The sequence below is a fragment of the Haematobia irritans genome, chromosome 1, assembly GCF_050003625.1.
Source record: "Haematobia irritans isolate KBUSLIRL chromosome 1, ASM5000362v1, whole genome shotgun sequence".
Taxonomy (NCBI): Eukaryota; Metazoa; Arthropoda; class Insecta; order Diptera; family Muscidae; genus Haematobia; species Haematobia irritans.
This window is the reverse complement of record NC_134397.1, coordinates 100,514,427-100,533,949: the sequence shown is the minus strand read 5'-3', so window position 1 is coordinate 100,533,949 and position 19,523 is coordinate 100,514,427. Positions and strand designations below refer to the sequence as shown.

At 37.4% G+C, this 19,523-nt stretch overlaps 2 protein-coding genes across 4 annotated transcripts in view; one reads left to right on the top strand and one right to left on the bottom strand.

Moving 5' to 3' along the window:
• The window catches only part of Cad96Ca (tyrosine kinase receptor Cad96Ca), a 295,767-nt gene that overhangs the window by 246,951 nt on the left and 29,293 nt on the right, over positions 1-19,523 (top strand). The gene's annotated exons all lie outside the window — the stretch shown is intronic.
• LOC142221510 (uncharacterized) overlaps positions 1-19,523 on the bottom strand; it is a 549,478-nt gene that overhangs the window by 509,233 nt on the left and 20,722 nt on the right. The window lies entirely within an intron of this gene.

Sequence of the window (19,523 nt, the reverse complement as noted above, 5' to 3'; positions counted from 1 at the left end):
CATCAGGCTGCATGTGCTGCCTTAAAAGTTCTCCTGATGAAAGGGGACATAGACATATAGAAACAAAATATGTGAATTAAGTACTCCAGGGTTCAAACTATTGCAGTATAACTTGTTTCTGTTTCCTTCAATGTGCAATGCAGACACTGTCGTTGCCAATTTAGAAATAGCCAAATGCAAATATTGGGTATCTTCGGTCTACATGAGACATGACAGGGAGATGCCTCCATGTGCCGTTAAGACCTTAGTGGAGGAGTCACTGAAAACAAAGACGAAACTCATTATGGGATGCGATGCGAATGCACATCATAGTATATGGGGAAGTAGTCATACTAATGCAAGAGGAGAGTCGCTAATAGAGTTTATTTTGCGTACTAATCTGGTAGTCTGCAACAAGGGAGATACCCCAACCTTTGCCACTAAAAACAGGCAAGAGGTTTTGGACATCACCCTGGCCTCGCAAGAACTGAATGAAATGATATCTGAGTGGCAGGTTTTAAGTGAACACAGCTTCTCAGATCATCGCTATATCAGTTTCAAATTTGATGTTCATACCACCAAGACCCTATTTCCGCCAAATGTTAGGAAAGCTGACTGGAATAGGTATAGGGAATTGTTCAATATGATGATACGGGAAATAACAGAGACAAATATGAGAAATGTGCAAGTGGAGCGGATTACTAAGGCCTTCGACATCTCACTGAAAGCTGCATGTCCTAGAGGGAAGCCAAGGGGGGGGAAATCGACAACCATGGTGGTCTACGGAATTAAGTAATATGAGGAAATCCTGCAGGAAGCTCTTTAACAAGGCAAAGTCCACTAGAGCCCCAGAGGATTGGGACGCTTACAAGAAGAATCTGAGAGGATACAAGCGAGAGCTGAGAAATGCTCAGCATAACTCTTGGAATGATTACTGCAGCAGTATTGAGAATACGTCAGAGGCTTCCAGACTACGGAAGGTTCTAACATCCATCAACTCCGCTCTAGGTTTCATTAAAACATCGGAGGGCAATTGGACAACGTCCAGTGAGGAGACGCTGGAGATACTATTGGACACACATTTTCCTGGAAATCAGACGGTTGAACCAGGTTCTGGCGGTGCCACAGTGGCTCAGCGGTCGTTTCCTATCGAGGACATTGTATCGGAATCTAGAATAAGATGGGCGTTAAGTAGCTTTGGACCATTCAAATCCCCCGGACCTGATGGAATTACTCCGGTGGAGTTACAAGCAGTGACTGACAAAATTATCCCCTGGTTGTCGGCGATATATAAAGGATGTATCAACTTATCATATATCCCAGGAAAGTGGAGGGAAACAAAAGTCGTTTTCATACATAAAGCGGGAAAAGCCTCTCACTCGAGGGCGAAGGATTTCCGATCAATCAGCTTATCCTCATTCCTACTTAAGACAATGGAGAGGATGATAGATATTTATCTTAGAACTAGCATCGATTCAAGTTTGTTCTCGAAACGACAGCATGCATACTCGAAGGGCAGGTCTACTGAGACCGCATTACATGAACTTGTCAGCTTTATTGAAAGCTCACTATCTGTCAAAGAATACACAATCGTGGCTTTTCTAGACATCGAAGGGGCGTTCAATAATGTCCATCCGAGCTCGATATTAAATGGACTGACAACTCTGAATGTTGATCCATGTATACTTAGGCTTTAGACGAACTTCTAATGAAGAGACTTATTTCAGCCACACTAGGACAAGCAAACATACAAACATATGTGAACAGAGGCACTCCCCAAGGAGGAGTTCTATCACCTTAGGTTAGGTTAGGTGGCAGCCCGATGTATCAGGCTCCCTTAGACTATTCAGTCCATTGTGGTACCACCAGCGTTGCCAATTTAGCTTTTTTCCCGCTAGATTTGGCTTTTTTTGAAGACGTTTAGCGGGGAAAAAATGCATTTAGCTTTGTTTCTGGCTTTTTTCATGACCCTTTTAGCTATTTTTGGCTTTTTTATTTTCGACATGTTCCTATTGAAATATGGATAAAACTTCGATTTTATCTAAGCCAGAATACGGGTTTCCACATATTTCGAAGCTCAATTGAAACATTAATAATTATTCCAGTCATTATGCGGGCATTTTTGCAGCAAATGCACCCGGTTGAAAAGTTTTTTTTTTTTGCATTCGTGAATTTCTCTTATATAAACTGTTTTCCTTGTCTAAAAGCCGATAAAGTCGTTTTGTCCTTATACGAGTAGTTAAGTGATTCAACTTAAAGATGGGTATTTTTCATGAAAGAAGGCTAGGGTCAAATCTAAAAATTTCTTAAAATTAATGAATGTCTTTAAATTTGTGGAGTTTTTTTCATTTTGAACACAAACCAAAATAGCGTTCAAAAATAGAAGAGGTTTTTTAACATTTTATTCTACTTAAAGTCGAGTCTGAATTTGGAAATTTAAGTTGTCGTTAGCATGTTTTTAAAGCACTGTGATAGCTCATGAAGAAAAAGGTGAAAAAACGAATAAAGTCAAATTTGACTCGGAATCATTAGTGTACAAAATCTTTGGAACCGAGAAATAATTAAGGAAATAAAGTTTTGAATGTGGTATTATTTTTTTAACATCAAAAAAATGCAATAAAAAATTCGTAGTGATAGGATCAAAACAAATCTGCTATTTATTAATGGAATGGATTTACATTTACGAAAATTGGACAACAATAGGTTTGTATGGGAAATTTTCGAATAAAAGTTATTCTGTATAAACTTGCAAGACAGTTAAAATGGGTTTTATTCTCTTGGGTAAAATTAGGAGAATTTTACACGTTCACGAATTTATGATTAATTCGGTTAAAACGAAATATATTGATATTTTCTAATGCAGTTCTATGTGACATTGTGCAATATATCGCACATTGGACTTGTTGATGATTAACAAGCTGATAATTGCAAGTTTACTGGGAAAAATGTTTTTACTAGGAAATATAAACGAAGGACTCCAAATTTGTGATAGTAATCAAAATGTATCGAGTACGCAAACAGACTTAGATTTTCTTACAGTCTCACAGAAATGGAATTAAAATTAATACAATTAAAATAATATGCATTTTAAGTGAAATAAAGCCTTAAAGTTTGTTAAATTTCAATAAAAAATGTGACTTTTGATACAAAAAAATTTAGCTTTTTTTCTAGCTATTTTTTTTAATTTTTTAGCTTTTTTGGACAAATCTAGCGGTTTTTGGTGAAACAATTCTGGCAACGCTGGGTACCACATTGGTGAACTTCTCTGTTATCACTGAGTGCTGCCCGATTCCATGTTAAGTTCAATGACAAGGGACCTCCTTTTTATAGCCGAGTCCGAACGGCGTTCCACATTGCAGTGAAACCACTTAGAGAAGCTTTGAAACCCTCAGAAATGTCACCGGCATTACTGAGGTGGGATAATCCACCGCTGAAAAACTCTTTGGTGTTAGGTCGAAGCAGGAATCGAACCCACGACCTTGTGTATGCAAGGCGGGCATGCTAACCATTGCACCACGGTGGACACTCACACAAGAGGTGTTTAATTGATTCCTTTTCCTCCGCATAATGGCAGCTCATACAATAGTCATTATACTTCGCGCCAATAGTTTTTGCAAAATCGCCTATCAGGCAGCGACCCGTTATAGCAGATATCAGGAATGATATCTGGCGTCTCGAGAACTCTAGCATATCTAGTGTGCGGTTTAAGTTTAAATGGGCCATATTTGCTTGGTGTCGTTACAACACTTGCAATTCTCCCATCGAACATTTGCCATCATAACAGCCTTCTCACGCAGTATGAGCTTGCAGGTATCCAGGGGCATATCAAAAGATTCTAGTTCCCCTGGAATATGTAAGGTAGTCCCTAGTCTCGCCAACTCATCCGCTTCGCAGTTCCCTGGTATGTTCCTATGGTCAGGCACCCATATTAAGTGAATATTGTGCTGCTCAGTCTTCTCATTGAGAGATTTGCGGCAGTCTATGGCCGTTTTGTTGAGGAACACAGAGTCCAGATTTTATTGCAGGTTGACTGTCTGAGTATATATTAATGCCCACATTTTTTGGAACATTACTTCTCAGCCAATTCGCCACCTCTCTTATTGCTAATATTTCAGCCTGAAAAACACTACAGTGATTAGGTAATCTTTTCGCTATTCGAAATTCCAGATTGTTATGCCCATATTCATAATAATTTACTGACAGTTTATCGAACGAATTAGTATGGTAATAGTAGGTTTAAATGTTAACTTAAATGAATGTGGGGGTTAGAATATACTCCGAAACCCAATTGTCCATCCAATTTGGAGCCATCAGTATAGAAATCTATATATTCTTTATTCCCCGGGGTCTGTGTGTTCCACGCCTCACTGTTGGGGATTAGAGTCTCAAACTTTTTGTCGAAAAGTGGACTCGCCAAAGTGTAATCCACTACGTTAGGCACATCTGGCATTATTTTGAGGACCGAACTGTGACCGTAACTTTTTTCCGACCACAGCGATAGCTCGCGCAACCGCCCAGCCGTTGTTGCAGCTGATTGTTTGGCCAAAATGTCTAAAGGAAATAGATGCAGCATGACATTGAGGGAATTTTTCTGTCTTGCTGAATGTGCCTGAGATACACAAACACGCCATACGCTGAACTTTGTCTAAACTTGTTGGCTGGTGAAGTGCCGACCACCAGACTACAACACCATATAGCATTATAGGTCTAACCACTGCCGTGTATAGCCAATGCACAATTTTTGGTTTTAGTCCCCACTTTTTTCCTATTGCCGTTTTGCACGAATACAAAGCTACCGTTGCTTTTCTCGCCCTTTCTTCAATATTAAGCTTAAAGTTCAGCTTCCTGTCCAAAATAACGCCAATGTATTTTGCACAATCACCAAAGGGAATTTCAATACCCCCTAAAAAATGGGCCTAACCGTGGGAGTTTTACGATCTTTGCAGTACATGACTAGTTCTGTCTTTGCAGGATTTACCCCAAGACCATTATCTTTCGCCCATTTCTCAGTCATCCGGAGGGCTCTCTGTATAATATCTCTGATTGTGGATGGAAATTTTCCCCTGACTGCTAGCGCAACATCATCTGCGTATGCCACCACTTTTATCCTTTCTTCTTCTAGGAAACCAGAAGGTTGTTTATAGTAACATTCCAAAGAAGAGGTGATAGAACTCCTCCTTGGGGAGTGCCTCTGTTCACATACCTTTGTATGTTTGCTTGTCCTAGTGTGGCTGAAATACGTCTCTTCATTAGAAGTTCGTCTAATAGACTAAGTATACATTGATCAACATTCAGAGTTGTCAGTCCATTTAATATCGAGCTCGGATGGACATTATTGAACGCCCCTTCGATGTCTAGAAACGCCACGATTGTGTATTCTTTGGCAGATAGTGAGCTTTCAATAAAGCTGACTAGTTCATGTAATGCCGTCTCAGTAGACCTGTCCTTCGAGTATGCATGCTGTCGTTTCGAGAGCAAACTTGAATAAATATCTATCATCCTCTCAAGAGTCTTAAGTAGGAATGAGTATAAGCTGATTGGTCGGAAATCCTTCGCACTCGAGTGAGAGGCTTTTCCCGCTTTAGGTATGAAAACGACTTTTGTTTCCCTCCACTTAACTGGGATATATGCTAAGTTGATACATCCTATATATATCACCGACAGTCAGGGGATGATTCTGTCAGTCACTGCTTGAAACTCCGCCGGAATAATTCCATCAGGTCCGAGGGATTTGAATGGTCCAAAGCTATTTAACGCCCATTTTATTCTAGATTCCGATACAATTTCCTCCATACGACGACCGCTGAGCCCCTGTGGCACCGCTAGAACCTGGTTCAACCGTCTGATTTCCAGGAAAATTTGTGTCCAATAGTACCTCCAGCGTCTCCTCACTGGACGTTGTCCAATTGCCCTCCGATGTTTTAATGAAACCTGGAGCGGAGTTGGTGGATGCTAGAACCTTCCGTAGTCTGGAAGCCTCGGACGCATTCTCAATACTGCTGCAGTAATCATTCCAAGAGTTATGCTGAGCCTTTCTCAGTTCTCGCTTGTATTCTTTAAGATTCTTCTTGTAAGCGTCCCAATCCTCAGGAGCTCTGGTGGACTTTGCAGTGTTAAAGAGCTTCCTGCAGGATTTCCTCATATTACTTAACTCCGTAGACCACAATTGTGATCGATTTTTTCCCCTTGGCTTCCCTCTAGGACATGCAGCTTTCAGTGAGATGTTGAAGGCCTTAGTAATCCTCTCCACTACGTGTTCGATATCTTGCACAGTACTCATATTTGTCTCTGGTATTTCCGGTATCATCATAGAACGATCATATTGAACGATTCCCTATACCTATTCCAATCAGCTTTCCTAACATTTGGCGGGAATATGGTCTTGGTGGTATGAACATCTAATTTGAAACTGAAGTAGCGATGATATGAGAAGCTATGTTCACTTAAAACCTGCCAATCAGATATCATTTCATTCAGTTCTTGCGAGGCCAAGGTGACGTCCAAAACCTCTTGCCTGTTTTTAGTGACAAAGGTTGGGGCATCTCCCTTATTGCAAACTACCAAATTAGTACGCAAAATAAACTCTAGGAGTGACTCTCCTCTTGTATTAATGTCACCACTTCCCTATATACTATGATGTGCATTTGCATCGCATCCCATAATGAGTTTTGTCATTGTTTTCAATGACTCCTCAACTAAGGTGTTAACGGCACATGGAGGCATCTCCCTATCATGTCCCATGTAGACCGAAGATACCCAATATTTGCATTTGGCTATTTCTAAACTGGCAGCTACAGTGTATGTATTGCACATTGAAGGAAGCAGAAACAAGTTGAGCTCGTTTTTAGTAATTATACAGGCTCGATTTACATCATTACCAGTATACTGCAATAGTTTGAACCCCGGAGTACTTAATTCAGATATATTTTGTTTCTATAAACATATGGTTCTTGAATAAGAACTATATCTAGTCCCCTTTCACCAGGAGAACTTTTAAGGCAGCACATGCAGCCTTACAATGGTGAAGATTTATCTGGAGGATCCGTAGGACCATCAAGATTTTCAACAACCGTTACATCAGCCGTTTCAATCGAGTCATCAAGAATGTCCTCTTCACAGATCTCGGTTCAACTTTGGTGAGTTTTGAGGCTGTAGATACCTCCTCTCGCTTATCTCGCTTAGTATCAAAGCAGCTTTAAAACATGCTATAGACATCTGGTCCTCAAATCTGACTAGCTTAAATCGTCCTTGATACCAACCAGCCTCTTGGTGTCGAGGATCTGGGCCGGGAAACTTTTCCAGCACCTGTGAGTAGACGCCAGACAAAGCATTCTCAATTTTTGCTTTGGAACCATACCTTCCAATGCTCCTTTATTAATGATAGCCATCACATGGCTGTATTTAGCAACTGAGGCAAACGATCTTTGATCCCTTCGTGAGCATGGCAGCTCATCCGGTGATCGTTCCCTTTTTCCAGCTTCAAGAATTCCTTGAGCCCATTTTAAGGAATCGCTTTGTTTAACCGACAACGTGCTTGGGTCGACTGATCCTAATTTCTTTAGGATAAACAAAGCATTTCTGCGTTCCTTGAATCTCTTTCGTGAGGGATTACCTCCTTTTGATGTCGTTACCTTAGAAAAGGTTCGACTTGTCAAAGTGTCGCCACCTGTCGACCCGTCTACAGGTCGACTAATTAGGCCTAACTCTTGGTCATTGCCCAAATTTATAACTCCAGTCGATACCCGTCCACGGGGCCCTGAAGTTAGCAACCCAGTGGATGAATTTGAATTTCGCTGCATGGTGGATTAATATCCCATCACACTTGAAATTCGTAGTAGGTACTTATTACGATGAGTTAGTCCACTATTACAAAAACACGTCCATTCCGTTCGACGGTTGAATAACGCCTTGATTTGAGATCTAAAATCTAAAATCCCAATTATTTAAATGATTACGAGAATTAATATCTGGAAATTTTGCATTCAGTGTCAAGCAATTTTCATGATCAGTGCACCTTCTATACCCTCAATAAGTGAAATCGCTCTATATGGAGGCCTTACCAAATGGACCGATAAAGCTAAATCATAAACACTTTGTTATGGGTCTAAAATGCCAGTATATTTTCAATTTGTGGCAAATCGGATAAAAACTACAATTTCTAGAAACCCTAGGAGTTATACCGGAAGTTCGGTGTAATGGGGGCTATACCAAAACATGGAAGGATACACACAGTATTCAGCACATCTAACTGTAATTGTAGAATCTAGACTTCAAATCGGTGGGCCGGTTTATAAGGGGGCTATCTCAAAAACTGTACCGATACACAATATATTCGGCACACTTCTAGAAGCCCAAAAGTAAAATCGGCAGATCGGTCTATATGGGGGCTATTTTAAAATAATGGAACGATAATCACCATTTTCGGCACATCTCTTTATTTTACTAGAATACCTCTAGATTTCTAATTACAAGCAAATTGGGTAAAAACTACGGATTCTAGAAGCCCAAGGAGTAAAATCGGGAGATCGGTCTATATGGGGGCTATATCAAAACATGGACCGATACACACCATTTTCGGCACACCTATTTATGGTCCATAAATAAGTGTGACGAACCGTCGAACTGAACGTACGTGTTTTCTAATAGCGGAGTATTTCATCGTAATAAGTACTTATTACGAATTTCACGTGTGGTGGAAATAATAAACCACCATGCGGCGAAATTCAAAGTCATCCACTGGGTTGCTAACTTCAGGGCCCAGTGGACGGGTAACGACTGAAGTTATAAATTTGGGCAGCGACCAAGAGTCAGGCCCAATTAGTCGACCTGTAGACGGGTCGACTGGCGGTGACACTTTAGGTGGAATTACATATCATGCGGTCATGCGTGCGTACGTTCTATGCTATCGTCAAAAAAGTTAAAATGTGTGAACTACTATTGATTGGGTTATACAATAAATGTAACGTATGCATATGACGCATGAAGTTGACGAACTTTTAACTTTTCAATGCGTCGAGTGCGTTGACAACATTAAACAACATGTAAACAAATCAACAAAAGAAAAGCAATCTAAAATATGGACGAGGAATTATTGAGGAAGTTAAAAAACATGAAGTCCTATATTTTTAAAAGTGTGTGGAATATAAAAGCATAATAAAAAGGGCAGAGGCGAGGAATGTAATCAGCAAATTTACTGGTGTACCGCCGCATGTTTTGTAACTCAATTGAAGAAACGTAATTGTCAACGCATTCGAATACAACGTACGCACGCATGATCGCATGGTGTCTCAATTCCACCTTTTGGCAAGTCGAACTTTTTATAAGGTGACGACATCAAAAGGAGGCAATCCCTCTCGAAAGGGATTCAAGGAACAAAGAAATGCTTTGTTTATCCTAAAGAAATTAGTATCAGTCGACCCAAGCACGTTGTCGGCTAAGCAAAGCGATTCCTTAAAATGGGCTCAAGGAATTCTTGAAGCTGGATAAAGGGAACGATCACCGAATGAGCTGCCATCCTCTAAACGGGATCAAAGATCGTTTGCCTCAGCTGCAAAAGACAACCTTGTGATGGCTATCATTAATAAAGGAGCATTGGACGGTATGATTCCAAGGCAAAAATGGGGGAAATTGAGAACGCGATGTCTGGTGTCTACTAAGAGGTGCGAAAAAAGTTTCCCAGACCAAGTCCTCGACAGCAAGATACTGGATGGTATCAAGGACGATATAAGTTAATAGCTTTTGCGGACCAGAGGTCTATGGATTGCTTTAAAGCTGCATTGATGCTAATTGGTGAACTTTGGGAAGGAGCCCCTTTGGAGTTAGTCGATAAAAAAGACACCGGCTAAACCTAGAGCACATGCATGGATACCGGCAAACCCTCCTGATCCTGAGTCAATACTAGAGAGACTAAAAGAATGTAACCTAGATCTTCCAACCGCCGATTGGAAGGTTGGTCATTTGGATGAGGTGGATGGGCCAAGACGACATGCGGTGTTTATATTAAACATATAGTCGCTGCCACATCTAGCCCATATCTAAGGACGTGTAAGTTATGGCTTTCATGATATCCATATGAAGGTATACAAGGTTGCGAGAGTCACCGAGATCTGTGAAGAGGAAGCCCTTGATGACTCAATTGAAGCGGCTGATGTGACGGTGGTTGAAAACTTGGATGGTCTACGGTTCCTCCAGATAAATCTTCACCATTGTAAGGCCGCTTGTGCTGCCTAGAAAGTTCCCCTGATGAAAGGAGACATAGATATAGTTCTTATTCAAGAGCCATACATATATAAGAACAAGATCTGCGAATTAAGCACTCCGGGTTTCAAACTTTTGCATAATACCGGTAAAGATATAAATCGAGCATGTATAATTGCTAAAAACGAACTAAACTTGTTTCTACTTCCTTCATTGAGCAATGCAGACACTGTCGTTGCCAGTCTAGAGATATCCAAATGCAAATATTGGGTATCTTCGGTCTACATGGGACATGATAGAGAGATGCCACCCTGTGCCGTTAAGACCTTAGTTGAAGAGTCACTAAAAACAAAGACAAAACTCATTATGGGACGCGATGCAAATGCACATCATAGTATTTGGAGAAGTAGTGATACTAATGCAAGGGGAGAGTCGCTAATAGAGTTTATTTTGCGTACCAGCCTGGTAGTTTGCAATAAGGGAGATGTACCAACCTTCGTCACCAGAAACAGGCAAGAGGTTTTGGACGTCACGTTGACCTCTCCGGAACTGAATGATAAGATATCTGAGTGGCAAGTTTTGAGGGAACATAGCTTCTCAGATCATCGCTACATCAGTTTCAGATTAGCTGTTCGTACTTCAAAGACCATATTTCCGCCAAATGTTAGGAAAGCTGATTGGAATAGGTATAGGGAATCGTTCAATTTGATGATACCGGAAATGCCAGAGACAAATATGAGTACTGTGCAAGATATCGAACACGCAGTGGAGCGGATTGCTAAGGCCTTCAACATGTCACTGAAAGCTGCTTGCCCTAGAGTAAAGCCAAGTGGAAAAAATCGACCGCCATGGTGGACTTCGGAGTTAAGTAATATGAGGAAATCCTGCAGGAAGCTCTTTAACAAAGGAAAGTCCACAAGTGCTCCGGAGGATTGGGACACTTACAAGATGAATCTGAGAGCATATAAACGAGAACTGAGAAGGTATCAACAAAACTCTTGGGATGATTACGGTAGCAGTATTGAGAATACGTCAGAGGCTTCCAGACTAGTACTAGCATCCACTAACACCGCTCCAGGTTTTATTAAAACATCGGAGGGAAATTGGACAACGTCCAGTGAGGAGACGTTGGAGGTACTTTTGGACACACACTTCCCTGGAAAACAGACGGTTGAACCATGTTCTGGCGGTGTAACCGAGGCTCAGCGGTCATTTCCTATCGAGGAATTTGTGTCGGAATCTAGAAAAAAATGGGCTTTAAATAGCTTTGGACCATTTAAATCCCCCGGACCTGATGGAATTACTCCGGCGGAATTACAAGCAGTGTCTGAAAGAATTATCCCCTGGTTGGCGGTGATATATAAACGATGTATAAACATAGCATATATTCCAGAAAAGCAAAACCACTTTTCGACAAAAAGTTTGAAACTCTAATTCCCAACAGTGAGGCGTGGTGTACACAGACCCCGGGGAATAAAGAATATATAGATTTCTATACTGATGGCTCCAAATTGAATGGACAAGTGGTTTTCGGAGTATATTCTAAAGATCTGGAAATTCGAATAGCGAGAATATTACCTAATCACTGTAGTGTTTTTCAGGCTGAAATATTGGCAATAAGAGAGGTGGTGAATTGGCTGAGAAGTAATGTTCCAACAAATATTGGCATTAATATATACTCAGACAGTCAACCTGCAATAACATCCCCGTAGGAAATGTCAATAGTGAAACAGTACTGATTTACTATTGACTGTGTCGCCAGTACTACTGACCAAATATACCCCAGACAATGTAAAATTCGATTGACATTTAACATGTACTTGTCATTGAGAATGAACTACTGCTACAAGAACTACTGACTAGGTGGTACTTTTGGAACCATATGGAGACATTGGAACCACTGAATCAGTAGTCCATTGTCACCATTTTGTCAACACTTTTTTACCAAATAAAAAGGCGTAAAATTAGATATTAAAATTATATTTATTATGTATATTAAATTAAATTAAATTAATTATGTATATTTATTTAAATAAATTAAACGTCTAGGCCTTCCTCCTGCAATATACTGAACAGCTTCTCCAAACACTTTCTGGAAGGCGATGTTTCGATGTACCAATGCTTCAGTTTTTCCCTCAAATTCAGAGTTGGAGTGGGCAAATCAGCTAACTCAAAATCTTCAAAAGTGTCACAATTTTCTTCTTGCAGCAAAAAATCACTGAAAGTGCTATCTCTAGAAATTAACTCCTCTTCAGCATTTGCTCTATCCTTGTACAATTTTAATTGCTTTTTCGCAAGTCTTTTGTAATTTCTTTTATTCATTTTTTAATTCACTTATAAAACTCACTTTTCTTTTTAAACTATTGTCCAATTATTGCGATACCACGTGTTTTCACAACCAAAAAAAAGCGAAACAATGAAAAGGAAGAAGAAGCATTGACTCTTATTTGTCATAAATTTCTCTGCACATTAAAGCCAGAGAAATATTTGTAGACAAGTTGTAGACAAATTATCGACAATATCACCATAATAGTTGACAAAAGTGGTGACATAGAGACACATGTCCCCAGACTTCCTACAGGGATCCTTGGACTCTGTGTTCCTTAACTCGAAAACGGTCATAGACTGCCGCAAATCTCTCAACGAGATGGCTGAGCAGTACAATATTCACCAGGCACCCATGGCCATAGGAACATACCGGGGAACTGCGAAGCAGATGTGTTAGCAAGGCTAGCAACTACCTTACATATTCCAAGGGAACTAGAATCTGTTGTATGTTGTATGCCTCTGGCCACCTGCAAGCTCTTACTGCGTGAGAAGGCTGTTATGATGACCAATATTCGATGGGAGAATTGGAAGGGTTGTAACGACACCAAGCAAATATGGCCCAATTTAAATTTAAATCGCACACTAGATATGCTAGTGTTCTCAAGGCGTCAGATAGCACTCCTGATATCTACTATAACGGGTCGCTGCCTGATAGGCGAATTTGCAAAAACTATAGGTGCGAAGTATAATGACTATTGTATAAGCTGTCATGATGTGGAGGAAAAGGAATCAATTGAACACCTTTTGTGTGAGTGTCCTGCTTTTTGTGTAAGGCGTAAGCGAATTTTAGGAGCATATAGCTTTAAATTACTGGCGGACCTGGAAAACGTTAACTTAAGCAGTTTGTTAATGTTTTTGGAGCAATCTGGTTGGTTCAACAAAAGTAAATAATAGAGAAGGTTCAGTGCTTAAGACTAGACGTGCCCATATGTATAGGTACTTTTAGTTAAATGTAGTATCACAATGGACTGAATAGTCTAATTGAGCCTGAAATTTAATCGGGCTGCCACTTTAACCTAACCTAACCTAACCTATGGTCCAAGAATACCCCTAGATTTCTAATTTCAGGCAAATTAGATAAAAACTACGGATTATAGAAGCCCAAGAAGTAAAATCGGGAGATTGGTTTATATGGGGGCTATATCAAACCATGGTCCGATAATCACCATTTTCGGCACACCAATTTGTGGTCTTAAAATACCTCTAGATTTTCAATTTCAGGCAAATCGGATAGAAAATACACTTTATAGACGCCCAAGAAGCAAAATCGGGAAATCGGTCCATATGGGGGCTTTACCAAAACATGGACCGATAGGCACCATTTTCGGTACACTTTTTGATGGTTCTAAATAACCCTAGATTTCCAATTTCAGGCAAATTTGACGAAAACTACGGTTTTTATAAGCCCAAAACCCCAAATCGGGAGGTCGGTTTATATGGGGACTATATCAAAACTTGGACCGATATAGCCCATCTTCGAACTTGACCTACCTGCAAACAAAAGACGAATCTATGCCAAATTTCAGGACGATAGCGTCATTATTGAAGGCTGTAGCGTGATTACAACAGACAGACAGACGGACATGCTTATATTGTCTTAGAATTTCTGCCTGATCAAGAATATATATATATATATATATATATATATATATATATATATATATATATATATATATATATATATATATATATATATATATATATATATATATATATATATATATATATATATATATATATATATATATATATATATATATATATATACTTTATATAGCCGGAAATCGATATTTCGATGTGTTACAAACGGAATGACAAACTTATTATACCCCCGTCACCATTCTATGGTGGTGGGTATAAAAATATTAGGTGCTAACAAGAAAGGTTTTTGACCTATATGGGAGATCAATTACAGATGGATGAAATAATGCTTGTTTATTTTTATTGGGGTATTTTTGTACAACAATGGTAGATGGTTATTATGTGGTTAAACTACAAAACCTAATTCAATATATACTTACCGGAGATTCACTCCCTATGCCTAGATATAAATACAGATCGACTTAGAACCGCCGTTGACTCGTTCTAGAATTTTATGTGTTTAATGCGCTTTACAGACTATCAGTTATTCCGGACGGAATGTCGGTGTTTGTAAAGAATCTTACAGTGTGTCGGATCGATACGACTTGTCGGCGATGACTAAATAATCGGTAAATGTGTTTTCGATCCCATAAACATGCAGCAGTATCGATTATGCCGTCGGACTTAACTTATAATGCGCACAATATATGGGATATGTTCGACACGAGCACTGTCGTCCGGAATAACTGATAGTCTGTAAAGCGCATAATAATACAATAAAAGAGGTGGTTAGCTCCACAATATTATGGAACAATTCCTATTTGATTTTGTCAACTTTTTTACAGTTGTGTTGGATATATAATGGGGGAAATAATCAAAACATTGATCTTGTAACACAAAGTATACTTATAAGTATAACTATAAAAAGTATAACTTATAAGTTACTGTCATTATATACTTATTGAAATGATCGAATTATAGCCAACCCTTTCTCTGGCAGTATCTTCCATAAGTCGAATTTATTATAGAGAGATACAGAAGATGAAAACAAAACAAACTACTTACACACGTTTTCAATAAGTACACCCTCAAAAAAAATCGCTTCTTTAACATATGTTCCAAACATATTTTGCAGGAAGCACATATATTATTGCATACTGCCGAAACATTAATATGTTTGTTTTATGTGAACATATTATATGTTTGGAAGCATTTTGAGCCAAAAATATTATATGCTTGGAAGAATTTTTCCCAAACACGATTGTGCTCATTCCCTAACATACTCGTAATTTTCACTTCCACGAAATTTTTTAGTTATTGGCACCTTTCTCTGTAATACAAATAATGTTGAAGAAATTATTCACTTTTATAAATTTTTTAAATTTTACCTTTCGCCTGCACGGAGAATCGAACCGAGGACCATACAGTTTGTAAGCCAACACACTATCCACTGGGCTACGTAGCTGTTATAGTCACCAGTAGATAATTATCGTTTTAAGTTACATTTATATAGCATAGTTTGCAGCGCCCACGAGCCCATGCAAACATAACATTATTTAACAGAAACATACATTTGTTTGCCACGTGGAGCAGTGGTTAGCATGTCTGCCTTGCATGCAAAGGGTCGTGGGTTCAATCCCTGCTCCGACCGAACATTTTTTTTTTTTTTTTTAATTTACACATTTATATTTATACTATATTAATTTTTTTTAAATGAAACATCGAAATGTGCGTTATTAAAGATTTATAGTCAGTAACAGTGCTTGATATAAACGAAATTGAATGATTTTTGGATAAAATATTATTTTTTATTGCAAAAATAACAATCTTGTAATAAAAAACTGTTTTTGTACAAAACTTTAAAATTTGGAAGGAATTCAAAAACTAACAAAAGAAGAACGTGGAGTCGAGTATAAACATACATACATAATTTTATAATATAAACATAAATTTATTTAGGAGTGAACAGTTTTTTACTAGCATTTAACACCATCGCTCTAAAATTCCTTTTATTTTTCTTTAATAATTCATTTTAAAGAAAACAAACTTTTTAAATTGTTTTAGCTGTAAAAGTCGAACTTAATGCCTGCTTTTATATTTGATGGTGTCCGTCAACTCATCGTGGACTACTTTTTAATAAAGAGAAACTATACTTTGTTTTTTTACATTTTACTGTGTAATTTTTCACTATTTCCTCCTTATTTCATTTTACCGTCCCAACTCTAAAAAGAGTATAGTGCCCTTTCGTTATTTTTATGAAGACCCCTGATTTCTTTTTACGAACCAAGAAAAAAATAATGCCAAAATGATAAACAAAACACATGTCCACACATACATAAAATGCTGCTCTCAAGGCGAAAACATAAGCTGTTTGTTTTTCAAATGTCTATTCTCTTGGTTCAGAATGTATATTCTCTTTATTCAAATTAAATAATATTTAGACTTAAACATATCAAATTTTTGGCCTTATCATAAAACAGTTTTCCGAAACAACATACAAGCGGTTTCACAGAAATTGTTCTTTTTTGACTCTTTTGCTGTGTTATATTGATATCTTTCGTTAACTCTCCCGGTTTCCATCTCTATTTCTCTCTATACTCTCTCTGTCGCTTTGAATAAAATATCACAACATATGTATGTTTAGTCGAAATTTGTAAATTTATATATGTTTGTATTCACACATATGAGTTTTATGAAACATTCATGCCCCAAACATAATATTTTCTAACATATTAACATAGATGTCCCAAACATTTAGTGTTAGTTTAGGAACATTACATGTTCGCACTTAAATATATTGTGGTTTAAAATCGTGCCCGAAACACATTTTGTTTATATCGGAACATATGAAAAACATATTTTTCTAACAGTGTATAAAAAGTATAACTTATAAGTTACTGTCATTATATACTTATTGAAATGATCGAATTATAACCAACCCTTTCTCTGGCAGTATCTTCCATAAGTCGAATTTATTATAGAGAGATACAGAAGATGAAAACAAAACAAACTACTTACACACGTTTTCAATAAGTACACCCTCAAAAAAAATCGCTTCTTTAACATATGTTCCAAACATATTTTGCAGGAAGCACATATATTATTGCATACTGCCGAAACATTAATATGTTTGTTTTATGTGAACATATTATATGTTTGGAAGCATTTTGAGCCAAAAATATTATATGCTTGGAAGAATTTTTCCCAAACACGATTGTGCTCATTCCCTAACATACTCGTAATTTTCACTTCCACGAAATTTTTTAGTTATTGGCACCTTTCTCTGTAATACAAATAATGTTGAAGAAATTATTCACTTTTATAAATTTTTTAAATTTTACCTTTCGCCTGCACGGAGAATCGAACCGAGGACCATACAGTTTGTAAGCCAACACACTATCCACTGGGCTACGTAGCTGTTATAGTCACCAGTAGATAATTATCGTTTTAAGTTACATTTATATAGCATAGTTTGCAGCGCCCACGAGCCCATGCAAACATAACATTATTTAACAGAAACATACATTTGTTTGCCACGTGGAGCAGTGGTTAGCATGTCTGCCTTGCATGCAAAGGGTCGTGGGTTCAATCCCTGCTCCGACCGAACATTTTTTTTTTTTTTTTTAATTTACACATTTATATTTATACTATATTAATTTTTTTTTAAATGAAACATCGAAATGTGCGTTATTAAAGATTTATAGTCAGTAACAGTGCTTGATATAAACGAAATTGAATGATTTTTGGATAAAATATTATTTTTTATTGCAAAAATAACAATCTTGTAATAAAAAACTGTTTTTGTACAAAACTTTAAAATTTGGAAGGAATTCAAAAACTAACAAAAGAAGAACGTGGAGTCGAGTATAAACATACATACATAATTTTATAATATAAACATAAATTTATTTAGGAGTGAACAGTTTTTTACTAGCATTTAACACCATCGCTCTAAAATTCCTTTTATTTTTCTTTAATAATTCATTTTAAAGAAAACAAACTTTTTAAATTGTTTTAGCTGTAAAAGTCGAACTTAATGCCTGCTTTTATATTTGATGGTGTCCGTCAACTCATCGTGGACTACTTTTTAATAAAGAGAAACTAAACTTTGTTTTTTTACATTTTACTGTGTAATTTTTCACTATTTCCTCCTTATTTCATTTTACCGTCCCAACTCTAAAAAGAGTATAGTGCCCTTTCGTTATTTTTATGAAGACCCCTGATTTCTTTTTACGAACCAAGAAAAAAATAATGCCAAAATGATAAACAAAACACATGTCCACACATACATAAAATGCTGCTCTCAAGGCGAAAACATAAGCTGTTTGTTTTTCAAATGTCTATTCTCTTGGTTCAGAATGTATATTCTCTTTATTCAAATTAAATAATATTTAGACTTAAACATATCAAATTTTTGGCCTTATCATAAAACAGTTTTCCGAAACAACATACAATCGGTTTCACAGAAGTTGTTCTCTTTTGACTCTTTTGCTGTGTTATATTGATATATTTCGTCAACTCTCCCGGTTTCCATCTCTATTTCTCTCTATACTCTCTCTGTCGCTTTGAATAAAATATCACAACATATGTATGTTTAGTTGAAATTTGTAAATTTATATATGTTTGTATTCACACATATGATTTTTATGAAACATTCATGCCCCAAACATAATATATTCTAACATATTAACATAGATGTCCCAAACATTTAGTGTTAGTTTAGGAAAATTACATGTTCGCACTTAAATATATTGTGGTTTAAAATCGTGCCCGAAACACATTTTGTTTATATCGGAACATATGAAAAACATATTTTTCTAACAGTGTAGGCAAAATAATTTTCGACTACACCACTCGACGATATTGCATATTTTCCTTCGAAACGAAATCATACGTCGTTTCTATATACTTTCCGTGTGCGCGGGGTATGAATAATTATTATGTTATATTAATTGTAATGTAAAAAATTAATGAAATTACATTTAGGTTAGTCACCCATTCTGCAACTTTGTGTGTTTTATTCCAGACCAAGTTGCAAACCAAAACCACAACACTTATTAACCGATCTTACTCAAAGTTCACAGAACGTATTCTTCTATAGTACTTATACCTGCAAAAAGTATTCAAATCGGGTTTGATTTAGATTTAGTTCCCACATATGTGTATCACCCGGTTTGCTGAAATTTGACCATAATCCTTATTAATTAACCCTTTAACGACGAATAATTAACCGCTCGATAAATGTAAGTTTTTTTTGCGAATTCATATTCAAAATACACCTATTTACTAAGTGAAGTGTCGACAAAATGTTAAAAAAATCCTTCTTCGAGAAATTTTATGGGGCTTACGTCTTCAAAGGTAAATAGATAATCAAAAAAAAATTAAATACTTTTTATAATTCACTACAAAATACATCATGAGCTTTCTTAGCATTTGTA